Genomic DNA, 27,784 nt, shown 5'->3' on the forward strand with positions numbered 1-27,784 from the left:
TTCAGTTCAATCACGTAGAGAAGGCTAGCATAAAACTTTGGTAATGAAATGTTAAAGATCTGCATCTGCAGAGCAGCGCTGAGATCCCCCAGCTACTTTTAAACAAGCTTTGATATTGGCAGCAATCTGGCCATAGCAGCCCAGAGCTCAGCAGAGGCTGGTTAATCCTGGTCAGGGGGAGTATTTGGAAGTGATTATAGTGTAGTCAGCTTCTATAACACAAAAAAGTCACAAATGCTGCAAACCACAGGAAAAACAAAACATGTATGACTGTTGTACTTAAACAGAGAGTACCAAAGTTGGAGAGACAACCTTGCAGTTGCTTCAGAGGTAAAAGGGTTAAAGTTGGGTGAACATATCCCTTATAAAAGATCAGATCAAAATGAATTCCACAATGTCGCATAGTTATTTATGGGGTAGGTATGGGTCCCTGGCATTAGTAATATGCCCCTAACCACTCCTGAGGTAGCTATAAACAATTGCCTCCAGCCAGGTCCAGCCCTTGTCCTCACCTGGTAAGCTGCACAGGATGCATCCATAAACCTGCTCGTGCTGTGCCTGCCCTCTCAAACACTAACCCCAGTTCTGTCGCCAGCCCTGCAATAATTAGTTCTCTGAATATGGACAGTAATGAAGGCTGGTTTCCTACCTGTTTCTGCCTGTCAGTTGACTGGTTTTAATGAAATTTTCTGTTATCTTTGTATATCTCTAACCTGCTTCTGCAGAGCGTTTTGGCAATGATATATATGTATCATGCACCACATACACTCATATTTCACTACAGAAATCAGCTGGCAATACCTGTCGAAGAGAACTTACAAATGCTCAGGCCCCATCTCTCCTGTCAAACCTGTATGTCCCTGTCAGGTTTGTTTGACTTCAGACAAAGGAGGCAAAATGCACTGTGGATGGCACAGATATGCAGACAGACTGATGTTGCAAGTTTTACTTTCATTGGAAACATGCCTAAGGAAGTAAAAGAAGTGCACTAAAGATCAAGAATTAGTCTTTGAACAATGCACTTGGCAAGCCAAAGGACTCACTCAAGCTTATGAAGTGGGGTAGTGTTTTGACTTTGTGGGCCAAGGAATCGGAACTATCACACGAAAAAGGGCACAGACTGAAGGGCACTTGGGTGTCACATATGACTTCACTGCTAGAAACTGGAGAGTCACTGGAGACTTCCAACAGCCAAGGCGAAACAAAAAGCTCAGTGTGAATTGGGGTCCCAGGGGCTGCTACCACTTTGCAAAAATTACCATGGGAAACAAAGGTTGCTAGCAAAAGTGGGCAGCCCTGGGCTGGCAGAGTTGTCAGTCAGACAGATGCATATTATGGAGAAATATGCAACTTATTCTCCAAAACCTCTGAAAGAGGAAACCCAGTTCACTGTTTTCCTCAAGCTGTTTGTCATAGCTTCACCACACTGCAAGGGTAGAGCTCCTGGACCATGGCAAATGAGGAGAAGTGGCATCCCTGTCCCTTGGCAGCAGGTCTTCTGTGGGGGCATGGGGTGCCTGCTGGCCTCTGGTGGGGTGGCTGCAGCTGCAATGGAGTGTGGGACAGCACACACAGGCAGCTGGGAGGTGGAGTGTGGTGGACATCATACGTACTTGAAATGCAGCGCAGCAGGTCCTTGTTCAGTGGTGGTATTGTTTTGTTTTCTTGTTTTTTGAGTTGTTGAGAAACTCGGCCTTCATGAGGTCCTCAGGAGATCCAGCCAAGAGGAGCTGCAGCGGTGCTCAGAGGTTCCAAGTGGCAGTGTCAACCAGGGAGGGATGACTGGGACGCTGGGTGAAACATACCACTGCCAACCTCCTTGGCATCCCACTGAGCAGCACCAGGGAAGCCCCTTATATATGCTCCAAAATTACCATTTATATGTTCGACCTAGGATGTAATACCCAGAAACTCCTTAGGGGAGGGAAATGGCACTGAAATCTCCCTTGCTTTCTCTCACGAGGGCCATAACCCCTTGAAGCATCGTGCTCACTCATGTCCTCCATAGCTATTTGCGAAGCTGTGGTTTGCTCCTGTAGGGTGGAAGAGCTTCAAAGAGCAGGGTGGAGAGCACTTTCACCCAGAACAGCCCCAGCTTTGTGGTGAGGGCGTGGGTTTTGATCTCCTCAGGCGCAGGAGGGCACAAAACCCAGCTTTCCCACATCTAGGGTAAAAGCTCTGACCAAGGACCTCTCAAATGCAGCAGAGAACAGCAACTGCTGCTGCTGCGCTTCGCTCTCTGTGTTTTAGGAACGTTCACCAGCTCTACCCCTTGGGCAAGACTGGTGCAGGTGCAGGAAAGTTGAGTTCATTGGATCTGACGGTGCCGGGGTGTGAGCTAACTCGGTGCCATGACATGAGAAGCATTTCTGGACATGCCCACAGCAGAATTTCAGGAGTCTGGGGAATTTTAATGTGAAAAGCTGGCGCCTGCGGAGTTTAAGCACCTCCGGGGTGTGGCAACAAATGAGCAGGAATTTAGAAGACTGCAGTTTTGGATGGAGGTGCTTAGTCCCACTGGAAATACCTACTTTCCTTCTGTCAGGCTGGACACAGTTCCCAAAATTTGCCGGTGCCAGCAATGTAACTGGGCCTTGTTGAGTAGGAACAGTTTTTCTCCAGTTCAAGGAGAATTACGGCTGGCAAAAGAAATAAAACTATCAGCAGAGATGATGCCACAAATGCTCTGACTCTATAAGATTTATGGGACCGTGGGAAGCCAGTTTGGATGAATCATAAATAATTGCATGTAATATACTAATTTAGTTGCAGAATGGGAGTGAGTTTAGCTTTATCCACTAATTCAGAAGACTCTCCCTGTGAGAATTTGGGAAGAGTAATTTAGTAAATTCAAGCATGAATCAAGGCAACTAAAAATAGAAAAAAAAGCCCCTCCTAAATGGCTAAAAATGAAATTAAAAAAGTGGAAGAAATAAAACCTGGTGTCAAAATCTAACAACCCTTTTTACACAAAGGAATGTTCCGTAAAACACATGCGTAGCTGTTAATATATTACTGAAGAACAATTATTTCTAGTTTTATAAAGATACCATGTGTCATGTTAACACTGAGAATAAATTATGCAACATGCAACACATTTATTGGTAAATGTGGCAGACACAGTGCTAGTCAGCTGTCTTTCATATTAACTTCACGTCTCCCAGACTCACAGTCTTGTGAGAGCAGAGTTTGACCTAATGCCTAAAGTCTATACAGCCAAGTAGAAAAAACAAAACAAAACAAAAAAAACCAACCACCAACCTGTCGAGTACTAGTGTTTCAAAGATTTGATGTTTTTCACTGGGGGCTGATTTTATCACATTGACCTTGACTTATACTGGTATCCCTCTGTGGCATCAAAGAAGTTCTTTTGGTTGTAAATAGTAACAGTATCAGTCTCTAACTGGAAAAGTTCCTGAGGATGAGAAGAGCCCATCCTTTTCATGTCAAAGCTCTAAATTTATGCAAGCAGAGAATCCCCTGGACAATGGAGAATAGGAGGGTTGCACTTGCAGCTAGAGGCTGAGTGCTGTGCTGGAAGCAGCTCAGCTTGGTTTGCTAAAACTGGCTCTTAAAAACTGCTCCTAAGAAGCTCTTATTCCCACTGCTGCAGCAACTCTTCCTACCTGTGCCTACTCAGATATAGGCTGAGAGGTCCCTACAGCTTGACGTTGCTCATGCGGCAGTACTGCTACCATGGGGTGTCCAATGTTTCACTGAACAGCTGCAGATTTTAAGGGAATGCTGTTATGCCAAAGTTCTTTATAAATTAAAAAGGCAAGACACATAAGGGGTACAAAAAGCCAAAGAGCTAGAAAGTAAAGCCCAAATCAGTCAGTGACAGAGCCAGGACTAGAACATAAATCTCCTGCTGCCAAGTCAAAGACTGATTTTTTTGGATGACTCTGCCTGTCATTCCACATCTGTTTGTTCCACCAGAAGGATGCATTTAGCATGTGATTTGCCCAACAAATATGGTTATGTTTCCTCCCTTTCATTTTTCGCTTTCCAATTACAATTAGAACTGGCTGGGAACTTTTGACAATGTATTTTTCCACCAAAAAAAATGTTTACCAGGTCCATAGTGTGGGATTTATTGTCACAATGAAAATGAATCCACACTATAATATGTATTGCTTACCTAGAAAATAAGGCACCTGGGATTAAGTGCGTAGCCTATATGAGGAAGAGGAAGGATTAAAATCCATTTTCTTGAATCCTCAATGAAAGCACATTCTATTGAGTGTTTCTATTTGTCAAGAAAGAGAGAAAGAGAGAAAGAGAGAAAGAGAGAGAGAAAGAGAGAAAGAGAGAAGGAAGGAAGGAAGGAAGGAAGGAAGGAAGGAAGGAAGGAAGGAAGGAAGGCAGGCAAAATGTCCAAGTTTAGGAGATTATTTGTGCAGCACTATGTATTTTTTAGCATCTGTACTTTTCCAGTTTAAAATCTACAATTGGAAACTTTTTCAAATACATGGATTTTGGAACCTCTACCATGTAATTGTTCTGAATAATTCTTGGTCTGCAGATTAGTTGCAATTAGTGTGTTGTGACTGTCATGTATTAAAAAAGAGAAATTTGAGTTGTTTTGATTATGTGAGGTGGGACAAATAGGTCATACAGAGCACTTTCATTCTGGCTGGCTGGGGTCTGTTTACATCCAGGTTCCTGTTTTGGAACTCATATTCTGCACACTGTTAATGACTATCAGCTTGTACTTCAGCTTTTCTGTTTGAAAATATCTGACAGTAAAATTGTTTGCTTGAACAGAAGAGGGTTGTCATGGTTTAACCCATCCAGCAGCTAAAATAACCACAGAGCTGTTTGCTCACTCCCCCCCACCCCACAGTGGGATGTGGGAGAGAATCAAAAATAAAAAGGTAAAACTCATGGGTTGAGATAAATCCAGTTTAATAGGATAGAAAAGGAAATAATAATAATAATAATAATAATAATAATAATAGTGATGATGAAAAAATAATATATAAAACAAGTGATGCACAGCACAATTGCTCACCACCTGGATCCAATACTTAGCTAGTTACTAAGCCGTGCTGCTCCCAGCCAACCCCCCAGTTATATGAGAAGCATGACATCATATGGTATGGAATATCCCTTTGGCCAGTTTGGGTCAGCTGTCCTGGCTGTGTCCCCTCCCAGCGTCTTGGGTGCCCCCCACCTTCTCTCTGGCAGGGCAGTATGAGAGGCTCAAAAGTCCTTGACTGCTGGGCGACAACTAAAATATTAGTGTGTTATCAATATTATTCTCATCCTAAATCCCAAACCCAGCACTATACCAGCTGCTAGGAAGAAAATTAACTCCATCCCAGCTGAAACCAGGACAAGGGTATAAGCAGCAGCATTTTTTTTCTAAACATTTGCCTTGATTACTTTTGCAAATTCTTTTTGCAGTGATTTCCCAGACTGTTTAACATTCAGATAAAGCTTCTTGAACTTCCGGATGGGAACCCAGTGTGAGGAGACATTAAGGGAGTGAATGCAGATGTAGCAATAGATTTGAAGCAATGCAAATTAGATGGAAGCCAGTTTATCTAGATCCTCTGCCTGCTTAGTGGATATCATGCAAAATTTGGTATTCTGGTTTTCCATCCCTCACCCCCAACTCTGTGCTGTGCTGTGTAGGCTTTAGGTATGCTGCATGGCTGAGACAGTGTAAAGAAAACCTGAGGCTACTCAAGTCTCTCTGTGGGACCAGCCAGATGCCTCTGGGGGTGTTTATGTCACTACAAAAGGGCAGACATGATCAGACTCCACTCACATTTATTCCAGACCCGGTGTAGGGAGCCTGCTTCAGAAGCACCACAACACCTGAAGTCAGAAGTCACCTGGCACCCTGAAAGAGGAGAGCTGGGTTTGCAACACTCAGGCACTGAGTGCCTCTGTTGAACAGGCTGCCTGCTCCAGTGTTATTTATACCATATTCCCCTTTGGATGGCGCAGTCCCCCATGCTCTGTAGCTTGTCTTTCCTCAAAAAAAGCGTTGGAAAGAGATAGTCCCAAAATAAAGATCAAATATACATGATAAATCTGTACGGAAGATATGTGAACACGTGTGGTGCAGCCTTAGTTCTCAGGTAACATATTTTCTGCTCAATGAGGTTTATTAGCTCAGGTTCAGCATGGCTTTTACCTGTGTTCACACAATTTCTTACTAGCCTATAGTGGAGCAACACAAATTTTTGTATACTTGAAGTGGAGACAGAGGAAACTCACTCCTGCCTGTAGATTTATGATGTTAAAATAGTCTCAGTGTGTAATCAGATTCTTTTATCCAACTCTTCTTTTTTGAAGAGCCATAATTTAAAGTAATAGAAATAATATTTAATGCTGTCTCTGAATCTTCATCTATCAGAAGTTGGAGAAGGCTTTAATCAAGAAATAGTCCCACTAGTGCTGCTGATGAGATGGCTTCTATGAATAAAGACTATAGCAAAGAATTGCAAAATTAGACTGTAGAAGTAGCATTCTACACCTGAATTCTCTTCTTTCACTATCTAATGCAAGAAGTACAAGTCCTAAGAGAGCAATAGTATAATTTTTCCCAGAAATTGTGTGTCTGTGTTTGTCTGAGGCTAATCTCTTTGCTATAACAAGGTTAACTGTGCATTGAGTAGCAAATGTAAAATCCTTGCCTACTCTAACACACTGGAAAATACATAGCTACTAATCATCCTGAAACAAGCTTGGACTGGCTGAGACAACACATATAAACCATAATTTTAAAAGCAAATGTCTCTTGAATTTACCAGGTCCCTTAATTTCTACTTTTCATTGAAGGTACCAGGGACTCTTTCCTGGACTGATCTTCCAGATCGAGGAAACAATAGAGATACAAGTAAACAGCCACAGAACCCTTTTGTCAGGACTAATTCTTGCCTATAAAAAGCATTTTGCAGAGTTTACATGATCTCTAATTTATTAAGGGATCAGATTTTTACATTAAGGACATTTATGCTGGCTAAAAGGAAAATGTTACGTTTAGGATTTCAGAAGCACTTTTTCCAAGTACATGCCTGCTGGTGGGCAGAAGTATTCCTCTGGAATTTTGGGACAGCAACAGAACTGTATTTAAATAAATTTTAGTTCTAGTTCACTTAATGCATGTCAGTCTGGTTAGCCATATTCATCAAACGTAGATTTAGATGATTTAGCAAACTACTGAAAGTGAGTAAATGTTATTTTTAATTCTATCATAAAATAATCAAAGTTATATTATTGTGACCAAAGACTTAGTCCATGTATAATATATAGAAAAGTAGTTTAATTTATGCTTATATATATTGCTAGTGCCCACTATTTTCTCTATAACTTTTCGTGTAAAACACAGGGTATTAAACACAGAACGTAGACACAAAGACATCTATGATTTAGCCATGTGTAACAACTATACACTCAGAGCTATGTTTGTTTCATAAATTTGATTCTTTTCCAATTTACTTGATTTGCTGAGCATTTACAAATCAAAAATTACCTATTCTGAAATTATACCCTACGCTTTGCCTCACAGCAATCCAAATTTTTTGGGAGGTCAACTAGTCATTATATTCATATGACTTTTTTCTTGGAATGACATTTAAAATGTACGCAAAATAGCAATCTATACATGAATTTGAAGCTTTGGAGCTGAACACTATGTTTTTGTAACGTCAGTGCTATAAAAGACAGTGAGAAACTCTGTACTCCACACTGATCCCAAGTATCATAACACATTAGAGCTCAGAGATGACCATATTCTCTTCTAAACCTCGAAGAATGAAGAATTGTGTGCCTGGGGGAAGATTACTAAAAGGGTGCCATCTTAACAACTGGATTCTCCGGGAGCAGGAAAGATCCCTGGGCTAACTTAAACGATGAAGGAACCCTGTAGATAATGGCAGATTCCTTGGGTTATCCTTGGGCTGTAGCACTACTAGGAATCCTACCAATAAGCTACATGATATCTCCTTGTTGGTGTGCACCTCCCATTGCTGCCATTCCCTACTCATAGAAGGAGCAAGCAGGCAGCAGTACTGGCAAGACAAGTGTGGTAAAGAGAAAGATTTCTTCTGCAGAAGCTATCGTTTGTAGAAAGCAGCATGGTCCACCTTCTAAGGAGAGACGTGAATACACAAGGTAAATGGTCCCTGTCTCACCAGCCCTCTGCACTAGTTGGAAGTCTGTTAAATTTACAGCAAAAGGGGAAAATAATAGAAGACATGCACTTAGTGGAATGTCAGACTGTTGAGAACAGCCTTAATCAAGGCACCAAGGAGCATGAAGAAAAGAAATGTCTTTAATTATCTGTCTGTGCTAGGATCCAGTGTAATAAACAAGAGAAATGAGAACTGCTCATTTTATGGGCTTAATTTGACTTAGTTGGTATTAACGAAATTTGGAGAGATGGTCATGACTTGAACGTTAATATCATAGTTATAGAACTTAACACAGAAAGGGGCCAGCTGAGTAAATGGAGAAAGTGAGTGGCACTCCATCAAAATGAAGTTATTTGTTTCTCGCTCAGCAATAACTTGGAAATAAATGATACTGAGTCTTTATGGATTAATGTTCTAATGAAGAAAGCTCAATGTCTGCTGCTGACAACCAACCAAACTAGTCAGCAGGATGATCATCTCCCTGAGCACCCACACTATGCAAGGGGAAAAAACAACCCTGATGTGTTGTTGCCACACAAGCATCCTTGAAATTTCATAAGATTTCAGAGGAAAATTTCCCATCTCAAAAATTACCAAGTCCAATAATAGAAATTCTCTGTTAGGCCTTCACTCAACAGATGCAATGTCCTGGTAGCATGACTAATAACGATGTATATGCATGTATCATTTTAGGCGTACATTAAGCAAGTCTTCCTTTCCCATTGTGATTCAATGCCAACAAATCCAATAGAAAAATCCAATTTAATTCAGTGAGCTTTAATTGTCCTTCATATATTTATACTCTCAATTTCTGGCTAATATATTATTACTCATCATATATAGGTTGCTCTGGCAGTTTGCCGTACTCACATGAGTAGTTCCATGTGGGTCCTTTATACCAAGGAGCTTTGGGAGTCACTAATAGCTGGACAAGGGATGCTGGTTACTGAATTCCTAGCTCTGTTTTCAGCATTGGACTGACTAGTATGTTTATATGATGCAAAAGTTAACCACAGGATGCCTAATTCATACTTACAGCACTGCATGTTCCTATTATTTTGTGTAATAATATATCATTTACTTTACAAAGACTTTTCTCATTCTATTTTATCAGTGGTTCACAGACGAATTTAGAAACAAGTTGAACATCAGGACTTGTAATTTTTTTAAGCCTCTGCTTAGAATCTTTTCCCTGTCCCTGTTAATTATAAATTGCATTCATCACACTGAAGGCTGTTTATTTGCTGCTTCTGTTTACCTGCTTTGCCTATCTGTAATACCACAGTGGGAATGGCATGTACGATGGCAAGAAAATGACCTGTGGGTTATAGTCAAACAAATGGATGGTTTGCGCACAGATAAAAAGACAGATAAAAAGAGAAAACCAAAATGTTTGCAATACAATCAGATTTTTTTTTCATCTTTTGATTTTTCATTGTGCAATGTGAGTTAAAGATCCAAACTGCTACCAGCAATACTTTTGCTTGCATTCTTCCATCAAAAAGTAATGTGATACTTAATACCTTTCCTTGCCATTTCTTGTCCAAGATCTGAACAGAATTTTTATTTCCCCCTAAGAAGGGAAATTGGATTTCAAATACATTTTTAAAATGTAAATTTCTTATTCTTCTTGTTGTACTTTTCATTAATACATGCTATTTCTGTTGATAAAAAAAAAATGAAAAAAAAAAGAAAAAAAACCAAACAGTGCAAATGTTAGCAAAGGAAAATGCACTTAATATGAAGGAACAAATAAAACAGTCTGTGAAAGTCAGGGGTGAACAAGTCTAATAAGTGGCCCAGTTTTAAGACTTCAGTCCTGGCACATCACTGTGATGTCACCCCAGAACAACACCTTAAAAGTAATGACAATAAATTGAAGCTTCGGTGGGACTGGCAGGTATTTGTCTTTCAGATTTTGTTCAACCAAGTCACCAGTTTAGGGGACTAAGAGTGAACTGTAAATAGCACTTAAGTTCCCAGAGTGTAATTCAGGTCCAAGAGAGATATTCAAACAAGCTAATCCATCTGCATCACATGCAGTTAAGCTGTGGAACTCTTTATCACAGGGTGTTTCAGGTGCTGAAAGTTTACCTGATTTCAAAAGGCAACTAGACAAACTCATGTAAGAAAAATCCACTGAGAATTATTGTATCTAAGACAACTGGTTCAAAAAGTCAATGAGGCACAAATGGTTGAATGCTGGATGAATATTCTGGAGTAGCAACACTTACGCCCTTCCCTAGGCATCCTCTTTTTGACTTTTTTGAGAATAGGACTCTGAGCTGGATGGACCTGTGGTGTGACCCAGTCAGACCACTCTCATGTTCTTATGCATGAAAATATCTGAGATAGCACACACACATACCTTTTCTGACGGAAGCTTCCCAGTACATGTAGCTTGCCAAAAGTGTATGTGTCTAGAAGTGTGGCTGCTCACCTGAGAGGATTAAGTGACTATTTTCCACTTAGCTCCATTTGAGAATTATTAATAAAGTATTCTTTATTCTCTGTTTGCTCAGAGAGCATGTAACATTTCTCGATGGGTTTGAGTTCACTACCTGTAGGCACCTTCGCTGAAGGAACTGGTCGATGCTGACTTCTTGTACAACGGCCTGAAGATTAGAGTACCTCCATGGACTGTGACACCTGGATTTTGGTCGAGCCCCACCAGGTTGGACAATACAGTTTCCACCCCCCTGAAAAAGCACGCTAGATTAGAGTAGGAGGTCCCTGTTGTGTAGGGTATTCAGAGGCAGAGGCGTTTTTTTCCTTTAAGTTGAAAGCTGTGATCCCAGGAGCACAGACTCCGGCAGTCAGGGAGACCGGGTGGGAGCGTGGCAAGGCAGAGTACCTAGCCAAAATTCAGGGATGCGAATTTGCCCCCAGCCCACTGGAGACATGCTCTTCATTGACAAACAAGAGAGTAAATGTAACAAGAAGTCTAGACAGCAAACTCTTGTTTCTCTAAGGCCTTGGGTTTATATGGAGAGTCTCTTAATTCTTCTGTATACTTCCCTACATTTAGCTCAAGGAGAAGCACAAATGGAAGCCAAATCCTTCTTTGCTGAATACATTTTATATAAAGATAATAATTTCCTCTTTAGAGCATATGTTTTGAAAGACTTCTCAGGTTGCTGCTTCAAGAAAGTTAAGGATGGTCTTTGTTTCCCCAAGGTTGGTACTGTTTAAGTGGAAACAACTGGAGGGAAGGGGAGAGGAGGCAGAAGGAGGACAGCTAACAATGACATGACAATCTACATTTCCCTGCGGAAGACAAATAAGAGTTAACCACAGCAAATGGAAGATTAAACTTGGAACGATGTTTGCTTAAACCTAGAGTAATTTCTAGCTACTACAGCTTGATTTCCAAGCAGTTTGTTGCCAAATTAAAAGTTTCTATCAAATGGCCTTAATGTGATCACAGTTTAGTTCTTGCTAGAGGTGTTTTAAGATATTCATGCTTGTAATAATTACTAAGGTTATTTTTATGGCTAATCGCAGCTGCTTTGAAATGTAAGTAATACCTTTTCTATATTTTATTTCTGCTACGAACAGCTATTTCAACCACAATTTTCACAAAGCTTTGCTACACTCATCAACTCTGGAGGTGCTAGGGCAAAATGCTACAAACTCAGACAGGTCTAAGCCTTCTCTTGCCCAAATTTCAAACAGCTAAAAAAGCCTTTTAAACAAAAGGCCTGTCTCAACATCATTCCATTCCTGTTAGTTTGCACTAAGAAAAGATTCAATATTGTTTCGAATAGATGCTAGTTTTTTTCCTGTCTTTAAGTCCTGACATTCATGTATGGGTACAATCATCCACATGTGTATGTGGACAAATACAGGTACATAGAATTTAGCTTATATAAATTGTACCTATTTTTCATATACACCAAAAAGCATTTCTTTTCCCACTCTTTTATTTTCTAGGCCATGCATACATCTGTCTTTTGTGTTTCTTTCATAAATATTTATATATGTGCACGTATGCATGTATACAGATGAAATCCTACTTTCCATCCTATTTATTTGCCTATTATTGTCAATACATATGCAGAGAAAAAAATAAAGAAAGAAATTAATGTCATACTGTGATGTAGTTTCAAATTTGTACCAGAAGTAGATGAAGATTGCTGTTCTATTCACAAGAGGGTCATCGGTCAGAGATGATGGGTTGCAAGTGAAGAATGCATATCATCCCAGAGCTACTCCAAGAAACTAAACAAATCCTATTTGAGGGATAGTTTACAGAGTTTTCAAACAATTACAAGGGTAATTTTTGCATCCTTCCTATAGACAAGCCAGAAGCAATTTTCATGATTATCCATGCACCTCAAGGTTCAGGTAACCTCCTGGTTCCTCCTAAATGGTCTACAAAGGATGGCAGAAAAATTCTGATGGAAGATTTTTATCTAGTAAAGAACTGAGGCCTGATGCAAAGCTCATTCAAGTCAAGCAGGATCTTCCAAAAAACACCCAAACCAATACAGGGCTTTTGAGGAACTACATGGACCCAGTGTTGCAAACAGTAAATGAAGAAGACTATTTTTCAACAAAATTATCTTACAGCTTTTACAATAGCTGCAGATTGCTACTAAAAGCACATCTTCCAGTAAAGAAAGACTTTGTGACTTTGTGTCAGAGATCTCCACCATCAGGTGACATCAGCAATTAGATTTTTTTCATTAAGCTTCCTCATGCAGGTTCTGCTGTCTTAAATATGTATTTCATATCTTTTCTTCAGGATAGTGTTATATGATATTTGTTCTGTATTACAGCTGAATAGATAAAATCATAAAAGCATGTAAAATACATTTTCATAAATACAGCAGTGATAAAGAGGGAAGAGATCAATTAATCTTGCAAGTAGAATTTGGAGTCACAATGATAAACATGTTATCAAAGTATCTATCAACCTTCCAAAACCATCCTTTGGCATACAGAGAAAAAATACATCAATTACCAAATGTTTTCATACAACAATGCGTTTCATTTTATGCCATTTTCAATCAGGCTGTAACTGTACCAGCAGCTAACCTGCCATTTGGCAGTTGTGGATGAGTTAATAATTCAGATACCCTAGTGAACTACCAGTCAGAAAAAGCAATTTTGCCATTTAAGGATGTTTGATGGAATAAATTTCTTGATATGATTATAAATGGGGACACATGGAAACCAGATCTGCAGATAGCCTGCAATTCTCAGGAGGAGCATTGGAAATAGAGGTCAGAATCCCTTACAAGCAGTCCTTCCAGACATTGCAATGTTATCTTGAAGGCAGGGTCGGTGTTGCTGGAGATTAACTGGATTTATAAAACAGTGGATTTTTGTCATATTTCTAATAGAATATTGAGCTTAATTTGTATTTTTGGCATATATAATTTAGATTACCTCAAGAGTGTAGATAAAATTTCAGGAATTTTCTTTTTTTTTCATAAAATGCTTCTCTTAGCTGCAGGTCTGCACTTGGATCCCATTTAATTTTTTATTTGATTTAATATTACATTAGAGCATAAAGGCTAGCCAAAACACAGCCTCACACACAGCTGGCAAATAACTGAGCCAAATAATGAACCTGCAAGCATTCTTTGTTGGAGTTTCCCTTTCAAGTATGGGAAAGGTGGTGGACTTGTTTGATGAAAAAAAAAACATCCCACATATTTGCTAACAGAGAAATTACAATACAAATGGATTTTAATGAAGAAATTTCCTTTAGATGATGACTGGTCCTCATAATTACTTTCAAGATGAAATACGTGTCTTCCTGAGAAAGTATTTGAAAAGCAACAGCATTCAGGGTTGCCCCTGAGGTGTCCTACCATTGCTCTTTTCTGATCTGTTTTCCATTTCTGGTCTTCTGTTCATCAGTGCTTTCTCAATACTTTTGTTTGGTGGAATAGAAACAATAAATGGGTTGAAAATCATCCAGTGCAGACTTTCCTTCTCTAGAAGAGGTTAGCAAAGTGAAGCCTACGCAGTCTTTGTAAACAGGCTGCATACTTATAAATCATAGCCATTTTGTAAAACATAATGAGGATTTTCGTAAAAAATAATTTGAGAACCCCTTTTCTCTACAGTTTTTAGATATTCTTTATTTTTCATTTCTCGTCTGATTTTGAGGTAGCTGCCACTTCTACTTCATTCTTCACTTCATTTTGTTAGCATGCCTTGCTCCCTACCAAGTCCATATCTCTTTGAACTTACCAGGATTTCATTAGTTTAACCAATGCAAATTTAGCACATCATCTGTTTAGGTACAACTTTTTTACTTCTGTGGCACTTCTAGCTGTCTTACTGACACATAAAGCTCTGGGCCAGTAACTGAATACATACTAGGCTGATAGGTGACTATAAGCAAGGCTTTCTTCAAAATATATTTTCCCTTAGTAAAATAGATTCTACAGTAAATCTGGGTGTGGGGAGACAGGAGACAAGAGGGAATTGGGCAAAAAGAAAGTCCGGTGGCAGAAAGATCTCTCACCCATAATGCAATAGCTGTCTCAGGACTGGCTTTACACATTGTTCCTTCTAGTCAACATTTCAATAACTAAATTATTTTCAGAAAATATTCTGTACTTTGGAAGATAATTCTGCCTGCAGGTGTAATATAAATTCTTTTATACTTTTTGCATACCTCCCTCATTCCTTTCTGACAGCCTGGTTTCAAGTTTCCCAAACTTCCACAGATTCTTTCTGACTTACATTTTTGGATTCTACCTCTTTATTTCTGTATTTTTTGATTGAAAAAGATATAATCTGTGGTAAATCCAAGAAGTTAGGAGCAGCACAAAAATCTCAAAAATGGAACACTATCTTCACCAGGTTGGTGCTAATTCTGAACCATATTCTGTTCATAAATCACTAGGGAACCTCAGCTTTTTCTTAATATTATTCTACAAAAAATGCTGCCAGTAAATTGCTTCACTCCTTAGACTTTAGGCCAATAGGAGTAACAAATCACATACTGCAAAAGTTCAGAACACCTTCAAACCTTGTCATGGAAAGTTTTGCTAATTACCCAAAAACTGTTAAATACATTTAAAGACATGGTCCTCAGGGCCAATACAGGTCATTTTACCAACCGGTGAGAAGAATGCAAAAGTTGATCTTTTTCCTGGGTGTCACTGGGGTAAATCTTTACATAGAGGCCTGCCTCTGGCAGCACACTGGGAGCGGCATAGCTTACAGAACCAGTTCAGATTTGTGGTGAAGGATATCTTCTCCCTCAAATCCTGCCAAGAGACGTACGTGCAGATAACAGAAACAAGTAGGAGAGCTCTAAGCAGATGTGGAGACAAAAAAGAAGCAAAATGCCTTTATGGGAATGGACTTTGCCTCAAGCAGGTCTTGGAGGATCTGATGGTGCTGTGGGTGGGACCCTTCAGAGCTTCTCACAGGGCAACTGAAACCTACTAAAGTCTTTTCTGAAACAAAGTTTGCCCTGCCCTGATCACAAGAGTTACCCTGTGAAAAAGTCTCTGCAGTCTGGGAAGGCTACATTCCACTATTGTGGATTTCATAAGCCCTATAAAAGCTGACATGCGGATTTAGGAACCCTAAATGTTTGCATAAATGTCTTTTAGTGACTAAATAATTGCCCCCTGAAGCACCCCAAAAGAAGCCAAAGGAAACAGAAATCACCATCTACAAAAGATTAAAACAAATTTCTAGTTTCTCAGCCAAGCCATTTTGCAGTTACTATAAGCCAAAAAAAATGTTAGGAAAATTTTCAAGAGGTGAAACCGCTTCCTTTTTTGAGCCCTCATGTCTCCCAAACATCTTGTTGAATTTACCTCAAACTTTCCATTAAACTTCTACTTTGGCAGAATAACACACTTATGAAATTTCAAACAGATTGGTTCGGTCTGGTAAAAGACAAAGAGATAAAAAGCCTGACCTGGAGTGGAAACCAAACTTCCAACTCATCTGTGGAGAGAATATAAAATGACAAGTCTACCAAAGTGAACCAAGAGTATTGGGTTGTGTATGCAATGCTTATTTCTGAACAGTAATATCTAGTGCCATTTAGACTGCTGTTAGAGCATAAATCCAAAGCTTCACTTAGATCACTCCTCAGCATTTTGTACTACCAGTTGAACCGAACATTTCAGGGAAAAAATATACCATCATTCGGTTTCTTTAGCACCAATGGAAGAAGGAGGTGACTACCCCTGTGATTAGCATAATCTCACGGAAATCTGATTATTCCTGAAGGTTATTGATATGTTTTATTCCCAAATTCAAGTAGCACCCTCTGCTGGCCAGTCCACATTGATCTACTTCCACCACCAACAAAAAGGCATCTTGCCTTAAGTAAAATGTCTGTATAATGATCTATACTAGAAAATAAGAGAGTTAGAGATTAGTGTAGAAATGTTGAGGTTGGTGTAAGAAGCAAAAATGCATTGAAGCACTGAGAAAAACTATATGCTCTGTTGTGGGGTTCAACCCTATGAATTTTGATGGAGTTTGGTTATTCGACGCCAAGACAGTTTGGCCACAAATTTGTGGTTAGCATATTTAAATTTCAACAGAAGCTAAAAGCCTGAGCAGGAAACCATGTGTTCCTTTCATTGGCATGGATATTTTGTCCCCAGACCAGTGAAGGTATACAACTTTTCTAGAAATCTTTGGAAAATCAGCTCATGGTCCCCTCCAAGGTGATGCAAGAGATGCATACACATATTCTGCAACACAAGAAGAGTTTGCATACTGAAGTGCTGTGGTTTTGGAGGCTTATGCACAGACGATGTTCAGGACACACATGTACGTCAAGCAGGCATACTAGACAGATTGCCCTTCCTTTCACTCCGCTTCAGAGCCCTTAGTGGGTTCTCTCAAGGTTGAGAGAAGTCTGGCTGTTACTGCTTTAATCTCCATAACTGCCTGATGTCATTTACTCACACATCCTGGCAAAAACTTCTGTCTGATCTCTCCCAGTTGTTCTCTCTCTCTTTCTCTCCAAGGAAGTTTCATCTAAGTGCCTGTTTTGTTCTTAGTTTTCCATCTGCTTTTCCATCCCTTCCCAGGAGTGCTGCGACATGACCAGCCAGAAGCACTTTGACACAGCAGCGCAGGAACGACCTGGTCATGTGGCACTTGGCTGAGAAGTCAATTTTCTGAGAGCCAGCTCCGAACAGCACTGAAATCAGTGAAGGTCTTCCCATCAGTCTCAGTCAGCTTGGATCAGGCCCACGGTGCACATCTGGACGCAGTTTGTTCAAATGTGCCTGCACTATCCCACCTTTTATCCAGTATCACTTCTTGAAGGGGTTGAGGAAAGCCCCAGCCTTACATCCGATGCTCCATTGTTTCATCATTCTTTTCCAGTAATGAGATAAATATGTGACTTTCTCATCTGTGTAATTTATTGTTACTGTAGAGTTAGATTTATATTTTTTTCTCTGCTGTCAGTATATTAACCTCAAAGAATGTGCAACCACTTCCTCAAATGCAGAAGCTGGTTTTGTTGGTTTTGTTTTGTTTTTATTTAAAGTAGCCTGGGTTTAATATACTAGCTCACAATATGGTTTACTACTCTACTGTATTTGTAGAAGAATCACCATTAGCTGAGAATAAAGCATATTTGGGGGAAGTGAACTCCTTCACGTAACTGATACAGAGAATTTTAGTAGAGAAATCTAACTTAAAACTTTTCTAAAATCATAGCAGGAGTTAGTCTGTATTTGGTAAATTCCAATGCTTCATTTCTTATTTGTATCTTATTGAAAACTATGCAATTATTTTAAAAAGTTCATGCATTCAATAGTTTCTGTGCAAAGATTTTGTTCTCACTAGTGCACAGTTATAGGTGACAGGAGGAGCAGAAGTACAATGTATTTGCTTTTCATGGCTGGAAATTCCTCAGATTTCAAAGCTGGAACCACTTAGAAGTGGCTAGTCAAATGTGTCATGGAAGAGATAACAACTTCTCTGTTTGCCTTAAAAATGTGGCCCATGAGTAATGTCAAAACACTTTTATTTTACTGAAATATAACCTGATTCTGTAATTTTAGCTTTACTTAGGAAAGAATTGGTTTGTAAAAGAATTCACACAAGCCTATTTTCAGTTGTTACAGAAATGGGTTGGAATACCTCTTAAAATAAGGTATAATTTCATCTCTATGTAGAAGATTTTAATAACACTCACAGTGGAATCCAGTCATATTTTTCTATTTAAAATGCAATACTGACATGTTTTTCAAGGCACACATTACATATAATTTTGTATTATTCTTTGACGACAGTACACACTAGTAAGCAATTTTCAAGAGTATGTAGACTTAGCATACCAAGAAGGAAGATTTAGAATATGATTGCTTTGAGTTGAAAACATTTCAAAATGTGAGATTTTTCTATATTTGCAATTGGAAATTGACAGGAACTCTTCACAAAACTATTGGACTGGACACTTAACATGCTCTTACCTGTAAGAAAATCAGATTGCTCTTGTAATATGCTAGCCATCCATCCAGAATAGTTTTGAAACAGAATTGTCCAAAATATTCCTTTTTTTGGTTTATTTTTTCCCCTGGAATTTTGAAAGTAGTTTGTCATTTACAGTAAATTGCAAATTATTTTATTTAAAGCTGTGCAGAGGAAGGACTTTTGTAATTGGTGTTTTGATTTCAAAGTTTTTGTTTCTTGTAAACCAAAGCAGACTTCAACTTTTGTATCATTAATGGAGGGAAATTCTGAAGAAAATTCCCCCCCTCCTTTTTAAACGTTAGATACATGTTAATTTTTGAAATGTGAAATTTTCAATCTTTAATATTTTTTGTACTATATTTCAAAATTACCCCATTACAAAATCAATACTAAAGGAATTTTTGAAAAGAGTGTTTATTACCTCTCTAAACTTAATGAATATGATTGCATATTCATCAGAGTTATTTTCCTAGGTTTTCCTTTCAGGGGAAATTTCTGCTCTCTTTTCACAGATGTGTCTCCTGGACACGTTTTCAATGGGAGCAATACAAATGGATTTTGGAAAAGCAGATATAAAAATTATTGGACGTGACACTTCCATTGAATAGAATGGTAAGGAAGTTATGGGCAGAAGGTCAAGAAGCCTTGAGGACAGACCCTGATGGTAAAGGTTTAAAAATCAGAAGAGATATGAATATTTAAAACATGGAAGTCCTGGACACAGGAAGGAGATAGTGATATAGCTAGCTGACAGGTGAGTGAATTGAAAACCATGACATTAAAAAAATCTGTGATTAATAAAAGCTAATTTGTGTGAATGGGAGTGAGAAGCTAGGGTAAGAGAAAATCAAGAAGAGGGATGAGGTTACAGTGGGTAGGCCAGAACAGACCCTGGTGACTGAAATTACTGAAATTAGCTCCATAACTATTTTCCATAAGTTTTTATTTCTTTTCTTATTCTCCCAAATTTCTACCAGCATATCCTTCCTTTATTTGTTTTGCTTTCATACAACAGTTTCTTCTCTGATATTTGTTACTCTGCTTGCTAACCTTCCTTCTCTGACCAAAGTTCATGAGTTTTCCTGTCTAATCAGCAGGGAAGGAGCATGTTCACATGAACATGGAGTCAGCTGTGTGAGCCACCCCACCTGTGAGCTCTGACACATGTCCTATGAAGAATCACACGTGTATCCTCGGCACGGATCTGACAAAACACACAGACGCACAGAGCTCATGATAGCTCGGTATGAGCAACGGTCACTTTTTTCAGCATCGAGCTTTTTCCCTGATTTTGTCCCCCTTGCTTCCAAATATTAGATTACCTCAGAAGATGGTGCTTACATTATGCTTATCATTTTTTCTTTAATAGGAGGAGAGATAGTCCAGGCTGAATGTGTGGATGGAGGACCATGCAGTCACAGGTTACTTCACTTTCACATGCCTACCAATATTGTGTCCCTTTTCACTCTCCTTGAGAATTTCTCACAACTTTCAACCCATCCATCCTTAAAGTTATTTCCCCGGAGCCTGGTAGTCCAATGAGTCGAGAGTTGGGATGTCCATCCATGAAAATGCAGTGGGAGAGGAAGGTGTATGGCAAATAATGAAAACAATGGTAGTAGGAGGATTGTTCTAGGGGACTAATATCTGTTACAGGGAGGATCACAGGCTCCACATTCCACTGAAGCCAACTGCAAAGGTCTCGGTGCTTTCGGTGGGGAGGTGGGTGGTGTCCTATGGGCAGGGGCTCACTCTGCAAGGATAGTTCAAGAATGCTTGGCACAAAGCAGCAAAAACAACAAGTCAAATGGTGCAGGTGAGCTCTTTGTACAGGCAGAGTTCTATACGCTGGTTGAGTCAGCTGTTCTGGGCAATTATATTTAAAGAGAGAGGCAGGCACTGAGTCACATCTGTGCAGCTGAAGTCATTGCAGAACAAGTTGCTTTAGGCACCCTCTGTGCACTGTCAGCCTTTTTTGCATCCTACTCAAAGAACAGACGGATCAGTGTTTGCCGAGGTTGCTGGTAACGTGTTAAATACGCTGAGGACCCATAGCTTATTAGTAAGGAAATTAGGGATCATAAAATGCAACAAAAGAGCTAGTGTTCAGCAAGCCAGCAACTTTAGTAGCTCAATGTTAATATTATGAATGGTATCAAGGCACTCTTAGTGAAAACATAACAACTGTTACTTTAGATATTTTACCAGCCAAGATCTTGATCTAGAATCATCCCTGATACTTTAGAAAATCTTAATTAAAATTGCCATGCAGGTCTGATATGCAAGAAAAATGATATATAACTGCATTTGTTTGATATGAAGGAGGTAACCAATTGGCACTCTTCGTGCAATCGGATACAAGCTGCAAAAGCAAGACATAACAAACTTCACATTCAACCTTCAAAGTTCAGATCTAATTTTCCCAAATTGCAACTCACACCTGCAGATCATCTTCAGTTGCCAGAACATGCCACTGCTTTCATGTTCCCGTATTCTTTATACATATAATTTTCAAATTATGGATATCACTACTCCACAAATGCTGCCTGAGACAAAGCAGATAGGTGCAGTAACTAACACAACAGTGATTGCTCATATACAAAGCAAAGGGATTTTTAAAAAATCCAGATGATTTAACATCCATTAGGAAATACAGTAAGGGGAATGGCAAAATGGGACTTAACTGCAGAGCAAAATTTCAGGATGAGGAAGGTTCATCATTTGTCTGGCATCTGCAGGGGAACAGCTGTCTGCAAAAGCCCTCTTGTCTCTACGACCAGGAAGGAAGTGCTCCTCAGGGATCTTGGCCAGATGTAGAAAAACAAGGAAGACAAGGGAAGGCAGCTGCTCACCATTCAGCAGCTGAGGTGAGAAACCCATGAGCTAAAAATGAGGATTCTCCTGGGAGAAGGCAGTCAAGTGTGCAGCCAGGACACTCCTGCCTCTCTGCCAGCACACTTACGTCCATGATGCAGGGAAGGAAATGGTGTAACAGGGAGACCCCAGATAGACAAATCTTCATGGAAATAGATCACTAGCTGCTCAGCATGTTTTGCAGGTATGAATTGTGTCAGGAGAGTATTTTTACTCAAGGCTGTAAGTACAGAGGATACCCAGCAGTGCCTGTGTGTGGCTGGAGCACCCCAGTGGGGATATATTCCCCTTTGCTGCTCAGTAAATATGCACCTGGCTATACTACCCCAACATCAAAACTCACTGTAGGAGTATAGCTGTAAGCCTGACAAGACTATTTTGGTGCTTATGTTGAGATGATACTATTAGCATAAAATTGGCCAAAGTAACCTTTTCAGAAAATACTTACCTATAACGTGATATCTCTTACCAGGCACTGTGTTAAAGCTGTTTTTTCATGAGTCTGCATAGAAACTTCCTTGATAACTACATGGATTCCAGATTGTTTTTATAAATTGCTGGTGTTATTTGGATATCTGACAGCCTTTCAAAATATTTACAATGCAACAGGAGGTCTGCTGGATACACACTTGTGGGAATATACTTGGAGGAACCCAGCTGCAAATGGAAATGGAGTTGCAGGAGGCTGTAGCTTAGCACAGGTTAAGGGCACAGGTAAGCACACGGTCTCCTGGGGCTGACAGAATGGCTCCCAGTAACCCAGCAAGGTACTGGGAGTACTGTAAAGGTAACTCAAGTATGTCTGCATGTGATGCAATCATAGCTCTGCCTGCAACGTAGACATGCCTTTGTAGTGACTGCTTCCTACTCTTAACGCTAAAAAGCTGAAGAGTGGCGTCTACAAGTCTGTCTGTGGGAAGGAGAGACAGAGAGGGACTCATTAAGTGTTATTATCTTGTGAATAGACTTGGTCAGACAAAACAATAGGATAGCTGAAGCTTAGGGGAAAGCTCCTCAGTGACGCATTGGGGTCTACATCATTAGTATTTCTTCAGAGACAGAGCCAAAGAAAAAAGTTCTGGTAGAGCCCTTTGAAAACAGAAAGGCCAGAGAGGTGAATGCAAGTATATATGCATACAGGAAATATGGACATGAGGTAGGAAAGGGAAGTGCCACTCTTCCAGCAGGGAAATGCTTCTGTCAAATTATTTGTGACTGAAGAACCAGAGAAGGAATCAGGTATTCGGACATCTACAATAAAGACAGAAAAGGAGCAATGTGGAAGATGAAGGATGTCCCCAGCTGTTCAAAAATATAAGAAAGCCAGGATAGATAGAGAAATATGTATAATTTCACTTTGACCAGTGCATTTCCCATGGTAACTAAAATAAACGAATCCTTAGGAATTCCCTCTGTCTACATGTCTTCAAATATTCAGTGGACTTACAGAGTGAATGGAAAACGTAAGATGCAGAAAAAAATGGAGTTGTGGGGTGAGTTGCAGCCAAGAGTCAAGACATGTGGGCCTATGGGTGGTACTCGGCTGAGGTTAACCTCTGCTTTAATTTGCAGGATGAGTGAGAGAGAGGGAAAACCGTCTGATAAAGAGCTCAACGATAACGTTTGCTGCTTAGACCACAGGGTGCTGAAGATCATCACGCTGATACAACTGGAGTTCTTTGGGATACAAAATATGCTGTTTTGTCAGAGTGTAGTCATGGGAATTTGATGAAAGTACAATAAAAATTGAATAATAGTACTATTGAAGCCTGCTCATACATGCAACAAAACCAAAACACTATTTACAACAAACTGAAAAAAAAAAAATCCACTCCTCCGAAACAACAATATTCACAACAAATTTCAAAATAAGAAACTAGAATATAGGAAATAACCTATTGTTATCATTTAATCTGTATTTGTTGTTTTTGACACACTAGGAGTTTCTGAAGGAGGAAATAGGAAAGATATTAAAATGCACAGCCTAATTTCAGAAGTAAAGGCATGTTAAGAAGAAAAAGGCCACTGACAGTGTATTAGTTTATCCCATTCAAGTTCTCCTCTTGCATCTCATTTATGTCGCTGTCTTGTGACAGCTGAGAGACTGAGGCTATCTGGAGACAAAATCTTCACTGCTGTCATCCTCCTCATCAGATCTCCCTACAAGTACTGCTGAAGGACATTGCACCAGCACCGGCAAAAATAAAGGCTTTGTAATGAAATGGCAGAAGACTGGGAAAATCAGATGGCCATCTAGCATAGCAAAGAGGAAGGAGGAAGGGAAAACAGAAAGCAAGCTGGTGAAGAGGACAGCTGAGGGACACGGCTCTTCAGTCCCAGGTGGGGAGAGGTCTCCTGTGCTGCCAGCAAGCTGTCTGTGCAGCCTTTGGAGAACAGGACTCTGCCTTCAGCCAAATGAAGTGGGCAGAGGGACCCTATTCACTTCATTGCTGTTGAGGATGATGTGTGCAATGCATTACAGCAGAGCAGGGGGAATTGGCACATATCAAGTATTTGGGCTGGTTATCAGCAAGACTGTAGTGCCATGGTTCAACAGGTGATTTTACTACATGAAGCAGTGGAATAGCTCTAGCTCTTCTACTTTGACAATAGAGCAAGGCCTCCTAAAATAGCAATAGTTTCAGGCACTTTGTACAAACATGCCATTTGTCAAAATCCTGTTTCCTTCACAGAGATGATTGATGAGTGTGCTATTTTGTGCTAAATATGACAACTTTCTGGAACATTCCTTGTTGGTGACCTTGAACTTCACTCCTTGCAAGGCCAGCTGAGGCTGCAGAAGTGTAAAGAGCATGTTCTTAGGCTGTCTTCAACACCTGCTTCTAGATAAACCTCTGCTTCTAGATAAACACTTGCTTTTTGCAAATGGGCAAAAAGGCCATCGATGTGCTTAGACCAGTTTGGAAAATCAATTGTCTGAAAGCCAACTCTTATTTCAATTAATTCTAGTTTACATGCAGGAGATCTTCAGCTGTGTCTGAGCCATTTGGTTATACATTTTGAAGGATAGGAAGAGTCACCTGAATACTTGTTGCTGCATCACAGATCCTTTATCAGTATCCTGAAATACTAATACAATGTTTGAAAGAAAAGCTTTTCCCCTGCTGCTGTATCCACAGCTTGGCTGGGAACATCTGACAACAGCAGCGTGTACAAACCCAGAGGACCTTCTGTTAGATATATTTGGTGGACTAAGGAAAGTATTTTGGGTGGAGAGAGAGAAAGAGAGAGAAGGAGAAAAATATTTCTAACCCCTTTTGGCACCTCTTTTTTTTCCACTCTACAATGCTCTACAGCGTGGTGTGTTGTAACAGCAAAGTACCAGTGAAGCGACACCGGTCCTTGGTTATTCCCAGTGGGAGAAGCAGGAGAAGGTCCATGAAGCAGAACGAATGCACTCATTTTGCTGGCTCTGGTTCTTGCTTTTTTAACGTATTTTCATATAAATAATTTATTATCTGTCATTTCCTCACAAGCCTTCACAGGCTTAAAACCTTTGAATGGGCTGAAACATTACATGCCCCATTGGTACCAAGCACACAGTTCACAAGGCCTCCCGTGTCTGTTTTTCAACATAACTGCAAGGATACAAACACTTAGGTCTTTATTATGGGTTGTGATATAATTAGAATGATGCAGTGACTTTAATGTCAATGGAAAATAAATGAGATGGGTGCTGTTTGTAATATCATTACTGGTAATCTCAAGGCTTCTTGGTACAAAGATCATTAAAATTAAAAAAAAAAAAGTTTTACAAAACAGATGGAAAGTCAACACACCTCACAAGGTCAGCTTCTCTAGTTGACATTAATGGCATGTACTGTGGCAATCTACATTATTGTGCTATTCAGAATGGATTAAATTATCAGTTTCTGTTATAGCAAGAGTGTTATGTCTAATTTGCTACACATAGCACTGAAAAATGACCCACATGTGCCATGACTTTGAATCTTTGATTAAGTAAGATTCTGCTTGTTTCTAATGAACAAATGAAACCAAAATAGAATCACAGGAAATAATGCTTCAGTTAGTCCAATTTTCATTCAGGCCTGAAAATCTCTTGAGGCATTGAATGAAGCTCTTGTCACCATGTCCTTTTTATCTGCTGTCCTGAAATACATACGGTTGTCTCATTCCTTCTAAAGGAGCATGTGGTTAAATCTGACTCTTGCATACTTTTGAGAGTCAATTCTCTGGGCAAATATTTCCTAAAATGAAGGAAGTAGGCAAAAAACCATCTCCTCTCAAAACTTTACTTATGGATCACAGAGAGAAAATCTGCTTTCACCACAAGTAGAAAAAACATTCAATGCTAAACTTTCAGCCTAAACAAAGTAATGTTCCAAACATAGAACTGGACAGTAATGTGAGAGAAACCGAACCATTCCAACAACAGAACGATTGGCCAGGTACCATCTGCCTGTTGTATATCCGTCCAACATTATGTTACACCTGGGCTATTAAAAAATGACCACACCAACATGAGAGATTTAGCAGCGACTACTCTGGCTGTGTTCCCACATTTCTTTATAGTCTCTCTGGATCATATTTTTCTTCCTAGAATGGAAATGATGGAGAAGAAAATGTTGCAGTGACTTAGTTTGCGTAGAGCCTGGATTTACTCCCATGCACCACAGCTCAAGGGATCAGAGAACCTTTCTGCCCATTGTTGGCCAACAGACGTTGTTAGTGATTTGCTCAAAGTAAGCTTTGTGCTCTTATTTGGCCGTGTCTAGACAGCCGAATACTTTGCTGCTATCCAAGGAATGTGCAGCTAATGTCAGTGATGTATTCACAGGAAAGCATTGGTTCTGGAGCATAGAATTAACACAACCAGTGCAAAGTGTAGAAGAAATGAGGCAGGGGATCTTCCCTGACCAGGATATTTACTATGGAGCCTACTTCATTTCCTCCAAGAGAATAAAAAAAAAAGGAGCAAAGTTGTTTAAAATCTCACTAATTAAAAAGATAGCCAATATTCATTTTGAAAGCCACAGGAGAGGTACATTTTAGGCATATAAACACATATGAAACTTTTGTACAATCCAACAATTACAAGCAGGATAACCAGAGGTACCTCCTGTTCTCCACTAGCAAATGGAACTGTTTTCCAATAAAGATTTATGAATTGTCTGGAGTAACTGTATTAGCAGTGGGCAGGTGTTTAGAATAAGCAAAGATGGCAAACCAAGTGGTCACTATGAAAAAGATAAAAATCACACTAGTCTATTTTGGAAAGGAAAATAGCCAGACAAAAGTTCAGTTGCTGTGTATCCCAATGGAGTTATGTTTACTTACAGCAATGACCCGTCATTTAGTGACACATCTTTGATGGCATCTGAGGGAGAAAAGTCAGTTATTAGTATTGTAAACCACAACCAATCATGTGAAAGACCAGGCAACTTTCTCACAAAGAAATGAACAGATGCAAATAACTTGAGCCAGATAATGAACATTGCCCCTGTTTATCAGTTGTGCAAGCAAAAACACAGAAAAGATAATTGAGTTGCCCACAGTCATGCGAGGAGGGTTAAATATGGCAGTTCTTTTCTAGGTGAAGGGTGGAGGCAACAGACCAAAAAGTGAGGTACTTGATGTTAGATGCAATCCTAAAGTTGCAGTAGCTTTGCTTTTAACTCAGCAATGCATTTGGCGTATTGTCTCTCCTATACATCAAGTGCGGGAAGACAACATGAACAGTTTCTAACTCTACCTCATAAACTTCCCTGAACAGGCACTGGAGTTACAATAACATCTTTGTTGGCAAACATTTCCAGGCACTGTAAATCTGTCTGACTCTACAGGAGAGATGGCTGATGTGCAAATCTCTAAGTCACTGTTGTTAAAAAACAGAGCCCCTGTTCATCCATCTTGGGCCTTATTTTATAGCACACCGTATAAATGAGAACTTAAAATAGTTTTTTATCCTTCCAAAGTGCACAGTCACTGGAAAGGATAACACAACAAGTTCAGCCTTGGGAACCTGAATCAGCTGAGAAAAGAGCAACTGAGGGACACATCTATGTTTGCCTTCCCCCGTCCAGAGGTAGCCTCTGCAGTCCATGCCTGTGTCAGTGTGCTTTCACTCACTGTAGAAATTGAATCTGCTCACACAAACGTTCACCAGACCGAGTCAAGGAGTTACACTCCTTATCACTTAGCACCGGGGAAGCAGTGCAGTATTCTGCAGGAATGTTCCCGAGGAATGCAATAACATGAGCTGGAATGATCTGGCTTCTTACCGCATGAGGCCGTGGGGAGAAAAATAGCTATCCTTCCCTGCCTATAAGCATGCAGGAGGGCATGCG

Source organism: Grus americana, chromosome 3 (genome assembly GCF_028858705.1).
Source record: "Grus americana isolate bGruAme1 chromosome 3, bGruAme1.mat, whole genome shotgun sequence".
NCBI lineage: Eukaryota > Metazoa > Chordata > Aves > Gruiformes > Gruidae > Grus > Grus americana.